This window comes from Simochromis diagramma, unplaced genomic scaffold (genome assembly GCF_900408965.1).
Source record: "Simochromis diagramma unplaced genomic scaffold, fSimDia1.1 OVJJ01000316.1, whole genome shotgun sequence".
Taxonomy (NCBI): domain Eukaryota; kingdom Metazoa; phylum Chordata; class Actinopteri; order Cichliformes; family Cichlidae; genus Simochromis; species Simochromis diagramma.
Window position 1 is genome coordinate 21,971 of NW_024387221.1, and position 24,000 is coordinate 45,970.

General features: G+C 47.9%; 1 pseudogene; it reads left to right on the forward strand.

The window, feature by feature from the left end:
• The first annotated feature begins 19 nt into the window (after nucleotides 1-19).
• The window catches only part of LOC120746548, a 28,593-nt pseudogene continuing 4,612 nt past the window's right edge, over nucleotides 20-24,000 (forward strand).

Consider the following 24,000-nt stretch of genomic DNA (forward strand, 5'->3'; position numbering starts at 1 on the left):
GGGGGCTGTGTGTCCCTCCATGAATAAGCCTCCCACATTCAGCAGCATCCTGGAGGAGTTGAGCTACCTAAGCAGCCTCTGCAGGGTCCAGTCCTCACCTCATGCTACCAGCATGGAGACCAGCCAATGCAAAACTAGTGAAAAACAGTCAGAAGAGAAGAGGAAGGAAACATGCGAGTGTCCTCCACCCGTGAAAGCATTCCTGCTCTGGGGGCTGTGTCCTTGTTGTTAGTTTCATTAACACCAAAGCAGCTGAACCTGATTAACACCTCCTCTGATACTGAACCAATCAGATCAGTATCCCAAAGTTCACTGACTTGATGTCAAACTCAGATTAAAAAGTGCTCCTTTCATTTTTTCAGCAGTGTGTAAACACCAGCATCCAAACAGCAGGGGGCGCTGCTGCACAGGGTTGCACTCCATGCTTATAAAGAAGTAACTGCTAAGTGCTGATCCCAGAACTCCATCTCTCACGATTCCAGGTGTCGCTCTGCAGCTCCTGCTGTGGAGAACAGGCCGAGCATTTGGAGTGAGAGTCCCCCAAAGTTCATCAACAAACCGAGCCGAGTGTTTGCCGAGCCGGGACAGAGCGCCAAGTTCTCCGCCAAAACCACAGGACGCCCACAGCCCAGGGTCACGTGGCACAAGGTACGAGGAGCTTCAGATCAGAGCTGCAGAGGAACAGCTGAGAAGCTGTGGGATCTCAGTCTCACTCGCAGCGGCGGCTGGAGGACAGATTCTTTGTCCGCTTTTACTGATTAACTCAGTATTTACTGTTTGTCTCTCAGGGGGAGGCGGAGCTTCAGTCTGGTGGGCGGGTCAGCATGTACGAGCGCTCAGGCCTTCACTTCCTGGAGATAAAGGATGTGATTGTCCAGGATGCAGGAAGTTACAAGTGTTTGATCAGCAACGGTTCCGGAACAGCGACTGCCTGCGCCGAGCTTACCGTCCAAGGTGAGGCAGCCAATCAGAGTCGTTCAGCTGCTGCACGCGCTCATTTGTCATTATTTAAAACTGCAAACCAAACGCTGCAGTTCCTCTGCTGTCCAGCAGAGGCAGCAGTGAGTCAGCCCCACGTTAAAACATGTTTACAGCCTGATGTTGAGCAGCTGGTGGCGGTGAGGCGCTCTGAGCGTGTGACTGTGTGGATGCTGATGATGTGGACGTTCTCTCTCTCACGTGTCCTCCCCTCTCTTCTCCAGGTGCTCCTGACGACTCGTCCAGGTGAGTGCTGTCATGTCTGGATGTGTTAACAGTAAGAATCCCTCAGAGCTGTTTCCTGTCTGAAGCTCTGGTGGACGGACAGCAGCGTCCCTCTCAGAGCTTCGTCAGCTCCTGGAAAACGTGGCTCCTCTTTCCTTTGCTGCTGCTAAAGTTTTCCAGCTGAGTTTGAGATCTTTTGGCTTCACGAGCTGGAAACTTGTCCTGGAAAACTGCTTGAGTGTTCACAGCAGCAGGTTAGAGGCAGCTGAAGGAAGCAGAGGAGATTCCTCATCAATCTGAACTCCTGTGGGGACGCTAACCGGCAGGTTTCACCTTTCAGAACCTGCTGCAAATAATCCGTCTGAGGTTTCTTACTGTCTGACCGAAAAGAGACGTCATAAAAATAAATCCACCAGTAAATCAAATATTTCCAGACTGCAGAGAATTAAAAACATGCTGTCACACGGGGACAGTCACCGCGGTAATGAGGACGGCATGTTCAGAATCATCCACTCTGGTTCCTCCTGCAGGACCGGCCGGCCCACTGACGACCCCAGACCAGAACCAGGAGCCAGAAGGAGGGCAGAGCTGCTCCCAGCTCCCAGCCCGAGGAGCAAGAGCCCAGACAGGCCGCCTCCTGGAGGAGCGAACCACCTGCACAGCTCCCTCTGCTGGCTGAGAGGAGAACTGCACCTGATCAGGTTATTTTACTACTACTAATAATAATGTTTCTGAAACTCATGCCATCTAAGGCAGAATAAATGAAAGAGAATGACATGAAGTGAAAGAGCTCCTGCTCCCCTGCAGGTCCGGTCCATCGACGCTCCTGATCCAGATCAGACCTGCTCGGTCCAGCAGTCAGGACCCGGCTCAGATAGCAGGTCAGAACTTGGATCAATTCACTTTTATTTAAATGTGAAGTCACATCCACTTTCAGGTGTGTTCAGGATCACCTGTGTGCTTCAGGCCGGTGAGGACGTCCAAGGCGGGTTCCAACCTGCGGTTCGAGGCCGTCCCCCTGGACCAGGAGGCCACAGAGGGAGCTCAGGTCACGTTCACCTGCCAAGGTGAGAAACGCCTCAGACTGTGAAGCTGGAATCACTGACACGAGGCAGCTCTGAGCAGATGGTTAATGATGATTTAAATAAAGGTTTCATTTCAGGTCTCAGCTCCTCCACAGCTTTACTGTGACTTTAAGATCCTGTGAGTATGAGCCGCCTCTCCTCTTCCTCACAGTGTCCTCCTCTGCTGCCGGGGCCGTGGTCACCTGGCTGAAGGACGGGGGGCCCGTGAGGACGGGATCAGGTCTGCGGCAGAGACGAGACGGCACCCGTCTCACTCTCACCGTGGAGAGGGTGAGACGGGTGGACCGGGGCACGTACAGGTGTCAGCTGACGAACGCTGACGGGCTGACGGTGGACTCTGCAGCGTGGACGCTCCTCGTGCACAGTGAGTTCCTCCTCACATAGACTAAAGGACCTGAAATGAAACCTTTATTTAAACCATCTCCTCAGAGCTGCTTCATGATGGATGGGGGGGGTGGATGAATGGATGGGGGGTGGCCATCTACTGTTCGGAAGGTTAGTGGTTCGATCCCTGGCTCCTTCCTTGGGCAAGATACTAACCCCAAATTGCTCTCAGATGCATCCATCAGAGAATGAATGCATGAATGTTAGTAAGGAAGCACAACAATCTTAGAAGACATGCGTGTATGGGTGAGTGTGACTGGGTGAATGTGGCGTGTTGTATAGACCGCTTTGAGTACTGTGGGAGAGCAGAAAGGTGCTGTGTAAGAGTCGGTCCATGACCCTGTGTGGATGCATAGATGTTGTAACGCAGGGCAGAGGAACAGCTTCACTCTGAGGCTCAGAGTGTGATGACCGAGTCCTCCAGCAGAGGGCAGCACTGACTCTCACAGAAACACAATCATGGTCCAACAGGAAACTGAGGACATACTCCATCCTGACCTTTGACCTGACCTTCTGATCAGAGAGAAAAACAAACACACACAGGACAGAAATGTTTGTGTGGGGAGAATCTGAGACGTTTGGAGTGAAGCAGGAAGAAGACGAGTGCACTCTGAACTCACAGGAAGTGTTTCATCAGCTCACCTGAAACATGTGGACACCGTGAACGTTGACACCTGCTCACCTTCATGACAGGAACAGGCTGCAGTGAGCAAACACCAGTTTATGGTCCATCATAACTGTAGCAATGACATAAAGTCTGAAAATAGAGTCTGGGTTTCAAATCTGTCTTTACTTTAAAACAGAAGAGTCGTCGTCACAGAGCACCCACACCCGCAGCATTCACACCACAGTGTAGTGGGCTCCTCCATCCTTACTGGAATCCTGCAAACACACAGCACCTCCACAGAGGTCAGAGGTCATCTTCAAGAGGGATGAAACCACCTGCAGAGCTGCTGCTGGGGAAAGCGTTCAGCTGTTAAACCCACGAGCGGCTTTAGTGTTATTATCTCTGCAGACCTGCAAACACCTCCACCTCCTCCATCCACTCATACAGATCACCTACAGTCACCGTGACTCCTTCATCAGCATGAAGCAGATTAACTGATTACCAGAGTGTGTGTGTGTGTGGTGAGGTTACTCACACCGTCTCGTTACCTGCTCTGTTCCAGTCGTTTCGATTGGTCAGAATCATGAAGCTGATGTAACCACGTGGATCAGCTGGAGTCACAGCTCAGGTTTTTCAGCGCCGTGTCGTTGAACCGCTGAGCAGAGGCAGCAGAGAGCCGAGAGCCATATAAAGACAAAACACGCAGCAGCAGCACACACACACACACACCACAGAGTAAGACTGAAGCCGACCCAAGAAGGGCATGCAGAGGGAGTCCACAGCTTCATCACGCGGTGGGGACTCCTCTCAGCTCTGCAGCTGATCCCAGGTCTGCCTCGGCTGGACAGCAGCTACAGAGTGATGCTGACTCAGAAACTCTTGGTCTGGTTTGCTGCTCTTTAGTTTGCGGCCCAGGTTTGTAAGAACATGGTTTCATAAATAAGTGCTGAGTAAACACTGCAGTGAAATATGAAACACTTTGGTAAATGGCGTGCTTCTGTCACTCTCCCATCCCGACTGTCACTTCCTCCTCTTCCTGTCGTCTGTTTTTCCTGATCTTCTGCTCTCTCGCGTTCACACTCGGCCCTCTTTAAACTGCTCTGTGGACATGAAGATGGATGAAATGAAAGGTCGGCCGCTATCAGCAGATTTAAAATGATTAAAAACAGATTACCACCTGTGAGGAAGTGACTCGTGTGTGCTGATGTTTGCAGCCTGAGCCTCTCAGCTCAGGAGCCTCAGTTCATCTCATTCAATGCTCACACAAGTTTGTTCATGATGAGACTTTTTGTTTCATTCATCATATCGTTTCCTTTTCTTTATACATTTTGTTCCACGTGACGGTAACTGATTTATTTCACTGATATTATTGCAAATAACGGGAACGTGGAGCAAATCTTATAAAACTCCTGCCTCTGATAAATGTTGCAGACCAGAAGGAGATCTGCTGAGCTTAGTCACAGTTTTCAGTGTCTTACCTTGTTCAGTCACCATGGTAACTGATACTGAACATCTCACCTGGTCCGGAGCAGGCGAGGCTCACAGTTTCCAGCACAGTGTGTCTTTAAAGTGGTCACCAGTGATTCCACTGTAGAAACATGAACAGTCAGAGCTCTGTTGAGCCAACCATCCCTTTAACGTTAACCAGTAATGACTTCATGAACTTCTTCACAAATAAAATTTTTATCATTAGAGAAAAAGTGACCAATAATCATCCCACAGATGTAATATTATCTACAGCTACTCTTAGTACCATTGATGTTAAGTTAGACTCTTTGTCACGATCTGGTTACAGGGACTCAAACGCAGAGCGGTTAGGTGTCTCCAAGGTGTAGTTTATTTACAGTGCCAGTGCAATAATGTACAGTGAAGGAATCCAAACTCCAGGGAATCACAAGGTAGCTCTCTCACACTCGCTCACGTCTTCTTTGCTCACACTCACACACGTTCACACGGCAGGGAGGTCGCAGGTCCGGGGGGGGGGGGAAGATCTGAGGCAGAAGAGAGGGAAGTCACCAACAAATCACAAATTATGAAGCACAAGTCCACAGGCGCTGTGAGAACACTAACGTCAATAGTACAATCATCCAGCGACGAGAGGATCTGTGTTCCAGCCTCAAATAGTGCTCCCGGTGATGACAGGTGATTGTTGTCAGGTGTGTGTGGGCCAAGGGCGGGAGCCCACAGTGAGCTCCGCCCAGGCAGAGAGGGAGAGAACAGAAACAGCAAATGTAGCCTTGTGGGGCCGACCGGGCAGGCACGGAGACCATGACACTCTTTTTCTCCAACTGATCTTTCTGAGTTAACTTCAATAATTACTTCCTCCAAACCATCAACGTGTCTTTTAGACCCCATTCCTACAAAACTGCTCAAAGAAGTCCTGCCATTAATTAATTCTTCGATCTTAAATATGATCAACCTATCTCTAATGATCGGCTATGTACCACAGGCCTTCAAGCTGGCTGTAGTTAAACCTTTACTCAAAAAGCATCTCTAGACCCAGCAGTCTTAGCTAATTATAGGCCAATCTCCAACCTTCCTTTATATCAAACATCCTTGAAAGAGTAGTTGTCAAACAGCTAACAGATCATCTGCAGAGGAATGGCTTATTTGAAGAGTTTCAGTCAGGTTTCAGAGCTCATCACAGCACAGAAACAGCTTTAGTGAAGGTTACAAATGAAAGCTTAGAAATATGGTATCTAAGCAGATTCTTACTCTGGATGGCATTACCTTGGCCTCCAGTAACGCTGTGAGGAACCTTGGAGTCATTTTTGACCAGGACATGTCCTTCAACGCACATATTAAACAAATATGTAAGACTGCTTTCTTCCATTTGTGCAACATCTCTAAAGTTAGAAATATCCTGTCTCAGAGTGATGCTGAAAAACTAGTTCATGCATTTATTACTTCCAGGCTGGACGACTGTAATTCATTATTATCAGGAAGTCTAACTTTCTGATTTCAGACTGTTTAGCTGATCAGATGTGATGAAATAATAGAAACCAGAACGCTGCTGGTATCACAGCTCCTGTGGATGAATGTAGCTCACAGACCTCAGTCTGGGTCCTGCAGATGCAGCTCTGTGAATGTGAAAATTATTTGTGGTAATGTTTATTTTTCATCACTCACAATATTTTATATCTTCCTCCCACCTGGACTACTCACGTAAATTTTATCATTAATCTAAGACCCGCGTGATAAAATATAACCACCGCTGTCGTAACACCAGCTCTGTGACGTTACTGAGCTCAAAGCAGAAATCAAAGAAGCTGCTGCAGGAAGAGTTACTGCCCTGATGGTTTCTGGACTTTATTTTGAATGTAATTTGCTGAATAGTGCAGAATTTCATTTTATTAGAGGGATGAGTGAGAGCAGCATCAGTCAGCCAATCACTGATCAGCGTGTTGGAGAGGAACCTTCATCGCAGCTTTATAAGGACAATCAGGCATGCAGCAGGAAATCCCCCACTCAGTACACACACACACACACACACACACACACACACACACACACAGTGAAATACCAGCGGGTTCCCACAGACAGCAGATTTCCATGTGAGGACAATAAAGTCTCATCTGCAGTCTGAGAAGAATCTGTCTCGGCTGCTGAAGTCGTTTCACTCAGTGAGTTTGTATCTGCAGGTCACATGACTCCTCACAGTGTAGGAGGAAGTGCTCATATCCTTTCAAAATAAAGAACTGCCAAACTACAGCGTGCATCGATCCATCAGAGTTTGAATTCCTGCGCTGGAAACAGCAGTTTTATGGTTTTCTGTTTAACGTGAAGGTCACAGCGTCATGGTTCATAACCTCAGCTGAAGGAGAGCAATATTCACAAACTTTCATTTTCTTTGTAAAAGTAGAGAATTCTGAAACTCCCAAACTAGACAGGCTGGGTCTGCTGCAGCTGTTGTGCAGAACTTTACCAAATTACTTTACCAGCAATGGATGGATGGATGGGTGAAGTGATGGATGGAGAAATGGATAGTGATGAAGGATGGATGGATGATGGATGGATGGACGAGGGATGAAGGAATAATAATAATAATGATTGCATTTATATAGCGCTTTTTGAGAACCTCAAAGCGCTTTACAATTCCACTATATTCACTCTCACATTCACACACTGGTGGAGGCAGCTACAGGTGTAGCCACAGCTGCCCTGGGGCAGACTGACAGAAGCCAGGCTGCCATAACGCACCATCGGCCCCTCTGACCATCACCAGTAGGCGGTAGGTGAAGTGTCTTGCCCAAGGACACAACGACGAGACTGTCCAAGCCGGGGCTCGAACCAGCAACCTTCTGGTTACAATGGAATGGATGCATGGATAGATGGATGGATGGATGATGGAGAAATGGATGCATGATAGAGTGATGAAAGATTAATGGAGGGATTGATGAAGGAATGGATGGATAAATGCATGGATGGATGGTTGGATGGTTGGATGGAATGATAGATGGAGTGATGAGGGATGGATGGGTGGAGGGCTGATGGATGGGTAGATGGATTTTTTTGTCACTGGTGTAAGAAGGAAAGATAAACCAAAAGCCGGCGTTCAGATATTCAGATTTCTGTTTCTTCACCTCCTCTGCCCCCGCTCGTCTCATCAACCCTGGAACACCCCAGCATGGAAATATGATTATACTAACTGTTGTTACAGTGTGTGGTGTGTGTGTGTGTGTGTGTTCATCAGTTATGTGACGCACACACAGCCGGTGAGCAGTGTGTGTCCTCTCTGGTATTTCTGATATGTACAACAGAACAAACACGCACACACACATTTGTTCCTCCTCACATGAGCGCACACACACATACACAGGCATGTTTAATGGACTTTAGTGTGTGTGTGTGTGTGTGTGTGTGTGGTGTGTGTGTGTGTGTCTGAGAGAGAAAAGGAAACCCTCGCTCCTTATAAGGAAGAGGACGAGTGAGGCTCAGGCTGGTGCTCTGTGCTCTCTCTCTGCCTCGGGCTAACACACTGAGCTCTGGGTTGGATTATGATAGTTTAATGTGATTGGCTTGTTACAACTGTAAATAAAAACAGGAAGTCAAACGTGCATTATTCCCTTTGACATTTGAAGTATCAGCAGACTGGAGTACTCTCGTGTACTGGAGTAATGTACTTGATTACATTAGTAACTGCTCCTTTTTCTTCTTTATGTGTTCCGTCCTGCAGGCAGACAGAGAGGCGGGAGGTCAGAGGTCACAGAGGTCAGAGCTCTGCGTGTGAAGCTCCTCGCTTCATTGGTCGCCTGAGCGATCTGAAGGTGATGGACGGCAGCAGAGTCGCCATGACGGTGGAGCTGAGCGTAATGTGTGTGTGTGTGTGTGTGTGTGTTGCGAGCTGTGGTATTTCCTGTCTGATCTCTGGGGAGATGGAGGAGATGCGATGAGGGCAGATTTACTTCTTCGTTTCCTCTGAGTGTTGTTGTTGCTCTGATATGATAGCACGCATTGTTTCTGAATTATGAGTTCATTATGAGTCCCCACATTATTAACCCCGCAGTGTGTGTGTGTGCGTGTGTGTGTGTGTGTGTTACATAATGATTTTCCACACTGGGTTTTCTTCTCCATATAAGCTGTGTGAGGATCAGAGGTGCTGTTGCTTCTCTGCACGAGCTTCATTTCCACACAAAACTGAAATTTATGGAGCCACACACACGCACACACACACACACACACACACACACACACGCACACACACACACACACACACACACACACACACTCCTCGTGCCTATGGTACGACAACTTTTCTCCGTGCCCCTGGTACACTGTGCAGAAACACCTTGCCACACACACACACGCACAGACACACACGCACACCTCTGACCTCTGACCTCTGGATGTTTTTCTTACCCAATCATTACACTGAACTCCCTGAAGTCATACTGACGTATTAATAAATAATTGTACTTACTAAATGTGAAAAGTATTTAAACTAATTTTACATCCACAGCTAGAGTTAAAGCAGCTTTACTGAAGCATCCATGAAATGAATCAAATAACAGTGAATTTAGCTTTAAATCACTGACTGTATCTGAATAATGGCGGCTGTGACGGTACTTGACATAATGAGTCCTGCAGCCAGACGTATCTGGATGAGGTGATGGAGTGCAGACACAGATACCTGCTGATCAGTGCTCAAACGTCCAATCACAATCCTTGAATTTCACTGTGCATAAAAAACTGAAGCTCCGCCTTCTGGATGGTCTGTTAGTAGTGACCTCACAGCAGCCATGTTATTGGTCAGATGATGTCATTAATAATGCTCCAACTGCACAAACACAGCCCAGAGGTCCAGTTCAGGTGAAACTAGCAAACAGTTAGCAGCTACAGCCACCTGTGTCACCATCCACCTGTCAGTCAAAGAGGCCACGCCCCTAATAACAAATAAACAGGTGAGTTATAAAGACCACCTACCCCTGTACAGGGGTTATGAAGGTGGATAATTATCCATGAAGACCAATCAGTTCATGTATGAGGCTAACGTCTATGAGGACTGACTCACTGCTGCCTCTGCTGGATTTCAGAGGAACTGCGCTTCCAGTTTGCCTTTTTTTTAAAGTACTTTTGATTCAACAACACTAAAATGTAAATTAAATAAACAAAATATTGCCACTCCTTTAATTCTCAAAAATACTGCATATAATAATTATAATATTAAGTAAAAGGATCTTTGGTGCGTACTGGTCTTCACTGATGTGTCCTGATGTTTGAATGAAGCTGTGTGTGGTCCTCAGGTCACCCTCCACCAGAGCTGGTGTGGCTCCACGATGGGCAGGAGGTGACCGAGTCAGAGGACTTCCAGCTCCTCAGAGAGGGAACCCGCTGCACTCTGCTGATCCACGAGGTTTTCCCCGAGGACACCGGGACCTACAGCTGCCAGGCCTGGAACCAGTATGGAGAGGACCAGACCCAGGCCCGGCTCACGGTGGAGGGTATGCTGCAGTTGCACTGAGACCTGAGTGACACCAATGTGGGGATTTTTGCAATGTTCACAAACACAACAATTACAAACCCACAGCCTTTCTGATCCTGATACCAAATCCACCTTGGCCCAAAAATGTGGTTTCTGTCTTGTACCCTTTATTGTGTTCTCTTCTTAGTTTATTTTTGTGAAGCTTTTGGTTTCTGTTTTGCATTTCTATTTTCCTCCCGTTATTCTTGGTGTTTGATTATGTAGGTCTCAGGTTTTGGTTTCCATACTCTATTCTGTGTCCAGTCAGTGTCTGTGTCTGCCCTGTTCCCACGTCTCTGTTGCAGTGCCTGCTTATGAGTCTGTGTCTATACGTTCAGTCTGTGTTTCCTGTTTTACTTTGAAAGTCCGTGTCTCATGTTAAAGCGTCAGGTTTTGCATCCTTTGTCTCGTCAGCCCTGATTGCCCCCTCTGTGTTTCTCTGTGTTTCTCTGTGTCCGTGTCGCGATCTACCCTCATCTTGCTGTGTGTTCAGGTTATTGATATTTTCAGTTTAGTATTTGTACTCTCAGTTTTGCTAGGTCTCTGTTTTCCATATAGCAATAATCTGAGTTTACTTACTGCCTCAGAGTGTCTGCACTTTGGGTCCATATCACCGCTCCTGCCTGCACACAGCCTCTACATGACAAAAAAAGCCAAAGAAAACTCCAGTCCTGTCAAGCCGGTGTCTGTCGGGTGTTCAGTGCGATTGTTGCTTTGTTCATGCATTACATGCTTCTTTATTGTCAGAGTCTGAATGGTAACTTATAGTTCATGCAGAGGTTGAACGGTCTGTGGATCCTGAGTTTGTGTGGATGCGATGTTTATACATCCAAACTCCCGGGATGATCTGATTAGTGTCCATGAGGATTGCGAGGGAGAAGACATCAACCCTCCAGCTGTAACTGAGGATGTCTGTGCTGCAGCTCAACCACTGACCGATCAACTTTGGTGTCATTGTGTTCAGACACTATCTACAGTGTATATGTTGGGTTTCCTATGTGAGGCTCAACCACACGACCTCCATATAAACCCCGATTTATTATTGTGGTTTTCTGCAGAGCCTCAGGACGGCGTCCAGCCCTGGTTCATCACCAAGCCCAAAGAGGTGAGCGCTGCTGTTGGTCACATGTTCTTCTGTCCTGTGCCATCGCCGGAGATCCGTTTCCCCAGTACACCTGGACCAGAAACGACCCGAGCCGATCTCTGACCTCCGGAGGCGACTATGAACTTCTGCAGAAAGGAGGACGTCGTCTCCCTGCTCATAAGGTTTACAGTTAAACGCAAACCACACGCTCTGCAGCTAACCACACCTGATACAGCTAACTCTGTTTTCTTCTTCAGACGGGTGAAGAAGGAACATGGCGGAGAGTACCTGATCAGCCTGAGGTAACGATCGACAGCCGCCGATACTGTAAACACTCACATGTCATAAAAAAGACACAGATTCTGGCAGACATGCTGAAATAATCCCAGTGATCGTCAGTACAGAGCTGCAGTGAGGATTACACTCACAGAGGAACCACCAGCCCTCCCCCTCCATAATCTATTCATCCATAACCTCATCATCCACCCCAGCACATACAGCAGTCTGCATCATATTCAAAGCATGACTATGTAACTCGAGAATAGAAGAGAAATCTCCTTCTGCTCATGAAAATCATATGTGATGTGCTGGTGCCAGTGAACATGAAGAAACTGTGAGAGACGGTAAAGCTGCACTTTACCCGAAACACAAACCAACATCAAGGAATTTAAAGGTGCCTAATGCCGCACAGACGAGGTCCTCTGGGTGTTCTTAAGTGACAGTAATACTGAGAACAAGTGCTTAACCAATCAAACACTTGGTCATGTTGGTAAAGTTCCTGAACAGTTCTGGTTCAGGTGTATTGGGGACCTTGGATGGTTGATCTGGACCATCCAAGGTCCTGAAATTTCAGAGCTCCAGATCTCTGAAAAGTTCAGGATCTTTTGATATTTCACGAACTCCAAAGTTCAGATATTTTGGACCAAGTTCCTGTCCTTTCTGAAGTACTACACCTTTGGAGGTAAAGAGAACATCCCCAGAACTTAGTTCAGACCTAATTTTATCCAAATGGTCCCGAACCTGTAGAAAGTTCCTACGATGGAAATGCAGCTTTAAACCTCAGAGTCATTGAGCCATGAGTGACAACATTGTGAGCCTGAAGATTTACTGTCAATCAAACATTATTATTGAAATACACACTTCATAATAATGGATAATTTCCAACTTACTAAAACAGGAAACTGTTGGATCTCAAGTAAAAACAAATTCTGAATGTCCCGAAAGTCATTTACAAACCAAGTCAGTATTGGATGGTTTCAAACATCACACTGTGAGCAGTAACAGCTTTGACAGTGCAAAAGAAGGAAAACCTGTCCTCAGCTGGAACAGCTAACATGACATAATCGTTCTAACAAACATCAAACCTGATTCCATTTGTCACGAGAAGGTGTCCTGTGTTTTCTTCAGATCGTGGGGCGAGTGTAGGGTTGCTGTCTGTGAAGTCTTAGCCGTTCAAAGGTTGATGCAGAGCAAATCAAGTGCAGAGGTCATTCTATATAAAAACGACTTTTACAATCAACAGATGACCTGAAGACGTCTCTGATGGCACAGAGGCCGTTTTTCCACAGATGTGAATACAGGAGAGCTTCGGACTGAAAAAGACAAACAGTTGATCTATAAAAGTAAATATCAGGTTTTCCACATCATAATGTGACTTCTTCAGAGACTGAAGTGATGATTGAGCATCAAGACATAATGTGATTAGTGCTAACAAAGACAACAAAGACAACAACTTCCAGGGTAATTTCAGTCAAATGTTTCTGAACATTGTTGATCAGGACCAGTGGAGCCTACCTGGTGTCTTTTCCTCTCTTAAAGGGAAAATGTTATGTGCCATTAATGAGAGATAAAAGGATCAGTTTCTCATATGAAGTCTGACGTTGCAAATAGCACAGTGCAGCAGTGCCTGAATGAAAACACCGCTGTGATGAATCAGTGGCGTGGAAGTGGGAGATGGTCTTAGTGCCTGTGAGAAGATGAGAGTGTGCTGCATGTAGAAGATAAACTTTGTGTTTCAGGAACAGCGTGGGCGAGTGCAGCGCTGTGGCCACGCTGTCGGTCACCGAAAGACGAGAAAAGGACAGGAGAGGACGGGACGGCAGCAGGTGAGACCTCACTCACCTGGACACCTGCAGCTGGCTGAACAGGGCGGAGTCAGATTTCTGTGCCGTATGAGCGTGATTGGTTGAACCTGACGAGTTTTTAAAACGTCTCGTTCCCTAAACAGACCTCTGCATCATCAGCATAGAGTCTGACTCTGTCAGCCCCCCCCCCACTATTCCCAGCTCTCTGTTCCTGTTTCCACCCCCTCCTCACACCCACCCACCATTCCCTCCATCCTTCTGTTATTTATCCAGAAATTCCCTAAAGCTTCTCTAATCCGTCCATATCACCCCGACCAATCAGAGCCAGTATTTCCTCTGTGTGTTTACTCTGCTGCGAGTGTTTGCTGGAAGAAACCCCGTTTGCTCTAGTTTGATGAAACTGTGAAAAAGAGTCAGCAGCTTCAGAGGAGGAGGAGGAGGAGGAGGAGGAGGAGGAGTGTGTCCTCAGTCTGCTTTTTCTTTGTTTACATCTGTGTGTGTGTGTGTGTTCCCTCTGCTCATGCCCATATTCGGGCAGTTGAGTCACTTGTGATGTAACATGAACAATTTGAGTCGAGGTCCCCCCCCCCCCCCACCTCCCACCCCACCAGCTAAGACCTGGGGGGCGGAGCTTGTCCTCTTGCTCTCTCTCTGTCCCTCTATCTGTCTCTGTGCTTGTTCATCCAGCCTGGCAGCAGCAGCAGGAGGAGCAGGAGGAGGAGCAGCTGGTGGGAGCGTGGTGCTGAGAGGAGGTGGCAAAGGAGGAGGAGGCGTGGAGCAGAGAAGCAGCAGCAGTGGTGTCAGTCGGCAGTGGCAGGAGGCCAACGAGGAGCAGAAGGAGAACCGGCAGCTCCCGCACCTGCACAGAGAAGAGAAGAAGAAGAAAGAGGAGGACCAGACCACTGCTCCCAGAGGCCTCCTCAAACGCTGTGTGGAAACCAGGGAGCGGGGTGAAGAGGAGCTGCGGCAGAGGGAGGCGCAGCAGCTGGACTTCCGCTCGCTGCTTGGACGCCGAGCCGTTCAAGGCAAAAACATCCAAGAGGGAGACGAGCAGAGGGAGGCCGGCCCCCGCCACCGCCACCGCCACCACCGAGCATAACCAGCGCCACCACATGGATTTTAAGGCCAACCTCAAGGGTGTCAAACCCAAGAGCGAGGAGAAGGTGAACTCCCCATCGCAGGTCGACTTCCGCAGCGTGCTGGGGAAGAAGGGCGCCGCAAGCAGCAACAGCAGCAAGGCCGCAGAGACGCCCACGAAGAACGCGGCGACTTCCGCTCTGTCCTCGCCAACAAGAAGAACCCGACGGGCCCCGAGAAGAACGGGAGAAGGCGGAGGTGAACAACTGCATGGATGGAGGGATTAATGAGAAGAAGAGCACCGGAGGAGGAGGAGGTGCGGCGCCGGAGTTTGTAGAGAAGCTGAGCGACATGACGGTGCTGGACGGTCAGCGGCTCCGCTGCAGTGCCGCCTCGCCACCGCTTCTGATGTCACTGTCACCTGGACGCTGGACGGGAAGGTCATCAAGGCGTCCAAATTCATCATCCTCGCAAACGAAGGTCAGAGGTCACACACACAGCACAACAGGAAGTGAAAGGTTTTCTGACATGATTTGGTTAAAAAGGAGGGAGGAGGGCTTTGTTTACATTTCACAGCAACCCCGAAGGCTCTCTTTGAATTCAAAAAAACTTTATTTAGCAGTACTGTTTGTTTGCGATCATCAATGGAAGTGATCAGAATCGATTAGAGCCACTGAATTTATTCAGGCTGAGAAAACAGAAAAACCCCTCAGATTAAAGACGACAGAATGAGCAGCGCGACAGGGAGGCGGAGATCAGGAGGTGAAGCTGTGGAGCAGCGTTGGTGGAGTCGGTGGAGGAGCTGAAGCAGCTGCTGATGGAGGTCTGAGGATTGAGACTCTAATAATAGAACGCAGATGTGAAACAATAGAAGCAGGATGTGATGTGTGACCGTCACTGGAATTTCATATGGAAGCAGATCACTACACACACACACACACACACACACGTATTACTGTACTTGTGAGGTCCGGCAGGGATTCATTCATCAGTTGAAGGGACACTCTGTCTGTCTTAAACTGTCTTCATGATGTTTAGTTACGTCTCCCCGAAGCTAATCTTTAAAACTTGTTCAGTAACTTTGAACATGCTGAGCAGAACTGTCGTTCATGGATTTGATTGTGAAGACAAAAATGTAAAAAACAAAGTTTACTTTAAATTCAGTCTGGACTTTTTTGTGTTTAGCAGTGATGGTGATAGTTTTACTTACTTTAGACACAACTTTGCTAAAATTGAGTTAGCGTGATTGTTCTAGCAATAACATTAAGAAGGCAGTGACAGTTAGCCGCACTGCAGGAATGTAACATCAGCTGATCAAGTAAAAACGAGAAGATGGACACAGCCGGTGCTCAGCTACTTTAAACCTGTATTCTTTCTAATCTCCAGTAGGGGGAAACTCCTCTGGCAGTTGTGTAAAAGTCGGAGTGTGTGAGCCTGCTGCCCGCCTCATGTTTACTTTGCAAATGAGGACCTTATTATCCGGTCGTTAAGTGATGACGTGACGAATCCTACTTCCGGGCCTAAAGTAGTCTGCGTTTAATATGGCTTTTGTGTTGTTAACATGTTTAATGTTTTGTATTTCCTTCTATTTAATCTCAAAAAGCTCCTAAAACAGTCAGTGATCCCTGTTGACCTCCCTCGGCTTTTATTACCGCTAATCATTTATTTAAGCTCAGTTTTTAAAACCTTAGGATGTAACTACAGCCCAGCCCATGCAGCAGTATATGAATGACTAACCTCGTATTGTGGATGGATTATCTCAGTTGTTCTCCTGGCTGAAGTTTGGTCCTTTTACAGCATCCTGCCATGCGATTACATTTGTTCCTGACCACCAAGAACACTCACGTTAACTTTTATCGAGTGGAAAAAAAGTTAGCTTGTTTATATTATGCTAACATAGCTGTGTCGCTAGCGGTCACGTAGCACATCATTATATACCAGCTAGCCCAACTTCAGTAACCCTACAAACGTCACTGCTGTTTAGTTTTCTGTCTTCATTTATGCTGGAAGTGATAGCAGAGCTGTACGTTTTAATTTGTTTCCAAAACCCCGCAGTCAGGACATGCTATATTGTATTTAGATAGAAGCTAGCGAGCTAACTCCCTGCTAACTTCTAACTCCGTTAAATGTCATAAATTCCGTTTTCATGGATGCCTGGATGTTAAACTCAATTGTTTACACCTGGTAGAGCAGAACGCTGATCATTTTATTAAACATGAAAGACTTTAGACAGTTTTTCAACTCTCAGTAATGCCATAGTGATCGTTTGATATATGGACCTGCAGCGGAGTTTAGGTCCAGACACGGCTAGTGACGTCAGACTGAACAACCGGATAGCGACAAAGAAACAGGAAGCAGGAGATGATTGAGTCATTAGCCAATGAGCATGCAGCATGTCGTGTAGATCCACGCCGTGCTTGGATTTTGTCGGGCTCGCCGCTCTGCTGAAGTCACCCTCACTGCTTCTCCTCCTCCTGATGGTCGAGGGACACTTTGAGTTCACTTTCACTTTCAGCAGCTGGACCAGCTGTCACAATCTTTTCTTCTCTGTGCCGTTATCAGCGGCTCCAGCAGGAAACTTTCATTAACAGGAAGCTTTCAGCATGGATGGTGAAATAAATACAGCAGCCGTCAGAATCAGACTGATGGCTCACATTTATAAAAATAGGCAGACTCACCCTTTAAGAAAGAGCCTGAAGGTCCTCACAAGCATAGAAACACACACTGTGATGTCCTGTAAAGACCTGTGTGTGTGTGTGTGTGTGTGTGTGTGTGTGTGTGTGTGTGTGTGTAATAATAATCCCTCAGTGTGTTATTTCAGTCTGGAGGACAGCCCCTGGTTGTGTGTGTTTATCCTGCAGAGTGAGGAGTCTGTGTGTCACATGTTAAAGGTCAGAGGTCACATACATGTGTCGGTGCAGATTTAAAGGCAGCAGCATGTTTATGATGAACTCAGATCTTCACTTTCTGCTCTTGTGGTTTTGTAGGCGTCGTTATAAAACGACGTGATCGTTGGCTGAAGGGTCGTCATGACGATAAAACGTCAGATCAAAGCGATCCTTTTACAGAAAGTGTTCAGAGTGTTGATTCAACGAGTCGCAGCAGCTTCCTGCCTTCTCTTCACGCTTTGTTGGATTTGGTGCAGATCCCCTCAGCTCCAGCAGGGTGGAGGGACGACAGATGTTTTCTCCACAGATGTTTAAGACGTTGCCTCGGTCAGGTCCGAGCCTGTCAGCTGTAAGGACCTCTCTGACTTTAGTTGTCATCCTCCTCTTTTATGAAATTTGCAGATGAGATTATGAGATCGTAGAAACAAGCAGTGGAAATGAGTTTTCTCCAGATGGTGTTTGGCCATTACTGATGTGGTGAGGAGGGAATCAGAGTGGAGCAGCCGGCTGAGGCAGTTCATCCAATTTGGACGCCTCCTCTGCGGGGTGTTCGTGTCCTAGTGGGAGGAAGCCCTGCGGCAGACGCAGGGCACTCTGGAGAGATTGCATCTCTTGGCTGACCTGGGAACGCCTCGCTGTTCCCCCGGGTGAGCTGGAGGAGGTGGCTCACAGAGGGAGGTCCGGGCTTCTCTGGCTAGGCTGCTCCCCTGAACCAGAAAAGGACAAGAAGATGGATGGATGGTAACTCAGCGCCACGATAGCATCACGAAGCACAAATAAAAAGGGTTAGGGTGAGGTTGAGTGTTGGTCGTGTGCAGGTCGTATGAAGGTCACCTCAGATCCGTGAATTTCTGTGATAGCTGTGCTTTGTCACCAGGGGGCAGTGTTAGAGACTCGTGTTGTTGTTGGTGAAACTGTCCATCACCCGCCGACCTCTACGAGGGTTTCTTTGACTTCACGCTTCAGTTTTGTCCCGTCCTGTGAACTTCAGGTTCCCTAAACTCTCGGCTGGCCGATCGAGTTTTAAACATCTCGGTTCTGATTGGAACAAACAGGACGGAGGCGACCAAAACAACAATCTTTTAAAAGATTTTTTTAAAACCATCTTTCAGGTCACAGAGTCTGATTAACAGGGAAAGCTTTTATTTTCACTGATCAAAGTGAGAGGCAGAGGAGTGTGATGCTTGTCCTTCTGTCTGAAGCAAAGAAATGTCCTAACACGTGTTGAAGGAAGAAGAAAGCCTTTCTGAAGGATGCCGCACCGGCAGCGGAGGATGGCCTTTAGTCTCACATGGCGTCTAAAAGGGTGGAGAACGTGACGCTCTGATAGCTCGTTCATAGTAAATGAAATGTGTAAGGAGTCATACCTTCATTTTTATTGATTAACTTTGTGGAATGTAAGAAATGAGACTTGACCTGGTGCTGATCTGACTGTGTCCTGTGTGGGTTGCGTTATATTGTGCTGTGTTGTGTGTTGCAGGCGGCCTCTGCTCCCTGACCATAGACAAAGCCCTGCCAGAGGATGAAGGCCAGTATAAATGCAGAGCCGAGAACTCGGCAGGCAAAGCCGAGTGTTCCTGCACGGTTCTGGTAGACGGTGAGAACAAAGCTTTGTTCCTGTCTCAGATCTTTCCTTCAGTGCCGCATGTTCTTCTTCTTCTGCTGTTTTGTTCTTCTGGTCTTTCCTCTACAGTTATTCTTCCTCCTGCATCCTGATGTAGACGCAGGTTTAAAGCATTCAAACTGTGAGAGAAACTTTAAAGTGTACTTTTGTTGTCTGAATGAAGATCTGAAATGTATCTGATATGTTTGTCGTAATCTGTCCTAAACCAAAGAGCTTGTTTACTTCCTGCCGTGTCCACGAACATTTGTTGACTCCGTCATCAGCACTGACTCTCAGACACCAACCGATGAGTCAAGCCTCCTGAACACACGACTCTGTTCAGCAGTGCAGCTCTGCTTCTTTGGAAAGATCACACAAACATCAGCATTCATGGGTCATGTTAGCCCCCGCCCACTCTCTTTGATGGTCGCTGCAGTGGTTTGGACTGGAAGAGTGATGCAGCAGAAGCTGCAGCGCTGGGTCAGCTGGGTTTCCTGTCATTAGAACCAACGAACACAAACACAGTTTGACTTTATCAAAGATCGGCTCCTGTTTGCAGACGGGTTAGCGCTGGTCGTCAGGACATCAGCTGTTTGTAAAGGGTTTAGTCAGCTGGTTTTAAACACGAACACCACAGACTCGGTGTGCTGTGTCCAGAACAGCACGGACGCCGTGGTCCAGCCTGCAGCACGGACGCAGCCGCTGTTTCAGGTGTGTCTCAGTCCTGTGGTGCTCATGGACACCTGAGACTGAAGCAGCACGAGGACACTCGGCTCTTTCTTTGCTGTGAGCTAACGTGGCGAGGACAGAGGCAGAGTTCGCGATGGAAACACGATGAACTGTGCTCCACCATGTGCTGTGAATCTGTGATGTTGTGTTTGGACAGGAAGTCAAGGAAGTGACAGCAGTGACTTCCAGAGAACACAGAAAGTGTCCGGCTGTGTGAACACTGTGGTTCAGTTCTGAGACCTCCAGGATCGTCTCACGCCTGTGCACCGGGTCCGTCCAGACAGCACCCAGAGACTGCAGCCTGACGGCCCATCAGACGCAGCATGTCTCACTGCAAACTAGAGCGAAAGATCCAAAATTTGTGTTGTGCTGCGCTCTGCTTGTACGTCATTTTTGCGACTGCTCTACGTATACGAGAAGTGCCTGCACCTTGTCGCTTCTAAACGTCTTTGACTTTGTGTCCTCTACGACAGTTTGTGTTGTATTATGTCTAAACCTTTAATAAATCCTTAAAGAAGAAACCTTTGTCCTGACTAGTGAAGAATGCGTCGTTTCCAGAACGCTGCTTTCCCTCTGCAGAGCTGTGCAGTTCCCCGTACGTGCACGTAAACCTGTGACAAACAGTTCACCGAACTCAGACACGCACAGAACGCTTTCCTTCATTGTGCAGTTGAACTTACCACAGCTGTAGGCTTAGTTTCTATTGGTAGCACGAAGGTGCGACTCATGCGAGTACTGCACTCTGCTGCACCTGTGCTTGTGCTGCGCTTACTTGGCACAGCTGGAAAACCATTGCTGCACGAGGCAAACAACAGACATGAATGGGTTTCAGAGCGCAGCGCTGTGCTGCGTCCGATGTGAAAGGACCTTAACTCAGGCTGGACTGAGTCCCGTGCACGCTTACACTTGTATGCCTCCTGGTTGTTATTTACGTACCTGGGTTCTCTGAGTCTGAGCAGTGACTTTTTTGATAGTTCGTCCCTGAATGCAGCACCGCGCTGGTTTCCCTCACAAAAAGCCGGTGGCATTTTTCTGCACTCACACGACTTGACTTGAACTTCTGTCGTCTCGCTGAGTCTCACTGAGCGGCGTGTTACCAAACACCCTCTCTGGGTCCACGCAGCATTCAGTGAATGTGCTCAGTGATGTGTGTCATGTCGGAGAGCAGAATGTGAAATGTCTGAGCTCTGTAAACACACATTTTGTTTTCAGTTTGAATAAAATATGAATTTTCTGCAGGTGAACGCTCAGTGTTTGCCGGAGGGTTTCTGATGTTTGTGTTGGGGTTCACGGCTGTGGAGCTCTCAGAGAGCACCTGAGTGTGTGCACGTGTTAACTCCTCCCTCTCTGTCTCTCTGTGTCCTGCAGACCCGGCTGAAAAACTCTCCGGCCGACAAGAAGTCCAAGAAGGCGACTCCAACCTCAGAGAGTGAGTTTCCAAAATATGCAGCAGCAGCCTCTTTCCTTTTGTCCCAATAAGGAGCTGCAGGCTGGGATCACTGGTTCCCACACCACACACACACACACTCAGGCGGGTGTTTCTATTTTAAAGAGTCTCTGTGTATCACTGGAAACATCAGTTCCTTCATCACTGTCACATTATTATTCCTACCTCCAGAGCAGTAAACCTCCATTAACACTACGTTTCCCATCAGCCCTGCTGCTTCCCACATACACACACACATGCACACACACACACATGCACGTACATGCACGCACACGCACATGCACGCACACACACACACACATGCACACATGCACACACACGCACACATGCACGCACACACACACACACACACACACACACACAACACACACACACACACACACACGCACACCTTTCCTTGCAGGGGTCACACCTGTGCATCATGAATGAGTCTCACCTGGAAACAAACTGTGCAGACACTGTGGGTTAAAACACACAGTCTGCTACAAACAACAACTTTTTGGTTACAAGTAGTAACTTTGTTTGGTTTGTAGCTGTGTCCTGATTGGTCGTAATGTTTCTGTATGCAAGGAGAATAAAGTCTTACTTTGGTAGAAATCCTAAGATCACTCTTCAGAATAAAAGAAAGTGTTGTTGCTCTTTTAAAAGTTTCATCTTAATGAAAGGTTTTGGGTTTTAAACAGGAACATATTGTAGAAAGTTCCTGGCTGTAACAGTTTAAGTCAAAGCTACGATTAATAATTATTCACTCTGAGTAAATTGTGTTGTGTGACCAAAATGTTTCTTTCATGAAACAATCACAATAGAGATACAAATAAATGAAAGAGTTAAACATTTCCTATTGGATGAGACGTTTCTGGACTTGTTGTTTTCTTGCTCTCCGTATCTGCACAGCGCTGAATGTGTGAGTGTTTGAACAGTAACTTCATACAAAAACACTCTGACATGCAGCAGCTTCATGTTTCTGTCTGCAGCCCTCAGTGGAAAATCTGCTCTTATCTTTATGATCCAACTCTAAATCCTTCCTGCTCAGAGTGTGTGTGTGTGTGTCTGTGTGTGCATGCCTCAGTGGGCTCACTGCTGTGGATGGATGTCCTGTTCTGCTCTGATCAGGTTCATATCACAGCCCACAGACACTTTTCTTGCGTTCAAAGCTGAAACCCTCTCCACGGCGCTGACCCCTGACCTTTAACTGTTTGTTCACATGTATGCGAACAGACTCAGAGTTGAATCTACCTGAACATGAGCTGAGAGTTTCTCAGACCGGAGCTCGGCTCCTGCTTTGGTTTCAGTCACTTCTCGGAGACCGCAGAGTTTTAGCAGCAGACAGAGGGAGGAAGGACGGGGCGATGATGTCGGGGAGGGGGCGCTGCTCCTCTCCCACTTCCATTTAAGGCCTGGTTTCTGACTCTCGCGCTCTGACAGACTTTGTTTTACTTTGCGTGCTGATTAAAAGCGTGGAAGTGTCGAGTGAAGCCGTTCTTGTCCGCCTGCTGGGCCCACGTTAGCTTAGAGACACGCAGCAGGTTGGAGGCTGTGTGGTGCAGCGTGTGTGCATGTGTCAGCCTCCACCCTGAAACACAGTTACAGTAAAGACTGAGCACAAGACAACGGAGAGGCTGCTCCCTGTCCTAACCATCTGCTGCAGGTGCTGCTCACTCTCACCTGTCAGTTTAGTCTGCAGCTACGAGTGGGCGGGGCTAAACATTGTTAAAACTTTTTAAAACCCCATGTGGTCGGGGGTTGGGGGGATGTTTTCAGGGGCTCTTATTGCAGCGGCGTGTCAGCAGGTATGCAGCTGATATTTTGGGATGGCGTGTACAGGAACACTGAGTTCTTCACTTTCAGTGCAGAAGTAAAAACAGAAGTGCTTCCTGTGACTGACAGAGCAAGGAGCCAATCAGAGTGCAGCTCTGACCGTCAGCTGATTAATATCAAAGCTGCAGGACCTGTGCTCGCCTGTCTTTGTGAGGACAGTTTGACATTCAGAGCTCAGCTTCTGTTTGTGTTTCCTCATTCATGAGCTTTCTCATACTAACCTGCTGACAGACGGGGGAGGGGCCGCTGTACATACTGAAGCGTCGCGTGGTCACACACTGATGTCTGCACACGGTGGTTACACACTGATGTCAAGTGCTCAGACTGAAAGTGTTTCCTGCACACATTCATCAGCTTCTTACTAAGGTTCAGTGTCTGATTCTGCAGCTCAGACAGTCACCGCGGTTCAAAGGTCAGAGCTTCACACATGAAAGTGAAAGTCGGAGTGTCGGTCAGAGAGAGGCTCGGCTCACCAGGCGGTTCGTTTTAAAGCTTTACTGACAGGAGACACAAACCGTCCTGCTTCCAAAGCAGGTGTGAACGTATGCTTGTGTGCACGTGTGTGTGTGAGTGTGTGCGTGCGTGCGTGTGTGTGTGTGCGTGCGTGTGTGTGTGTGCGTGCGTGTGTGTGCGTGCGTGTGTGAGTGTGCGTGCGTGTGTGTGCGTGCGTGCGTGTGCGTGCGTGTGTGAGTGAGTGTGCGTGCGTGTGTGTGCGTGCGTGTGTGTGTGGTGAGTGAGTGCGTGCGTGCATTGTGTGCGTGCGTGTGTGTGCGTGCGTTTGTGTGTGCGCGTCCGTGCGTGCGTGCGGTGTGTGAGTGAGTGCGTGCGTGCATGTGTGTGCGTGCGGTGTGTGCGTGCGTGTGTGTGTGTGCGTGCGTGTGTGTTTTCTCTGCAGACAAGTAACAAAAACCAGCCAAGCGTGCAACTTGTGCTGACCTGATGATGTCACCACGTCACTGGGACCTGAGTGGCCGGTGTTAAGGACGTCACAGCACCATTGAGCGACTTGATGACATCCACCATTTTTATT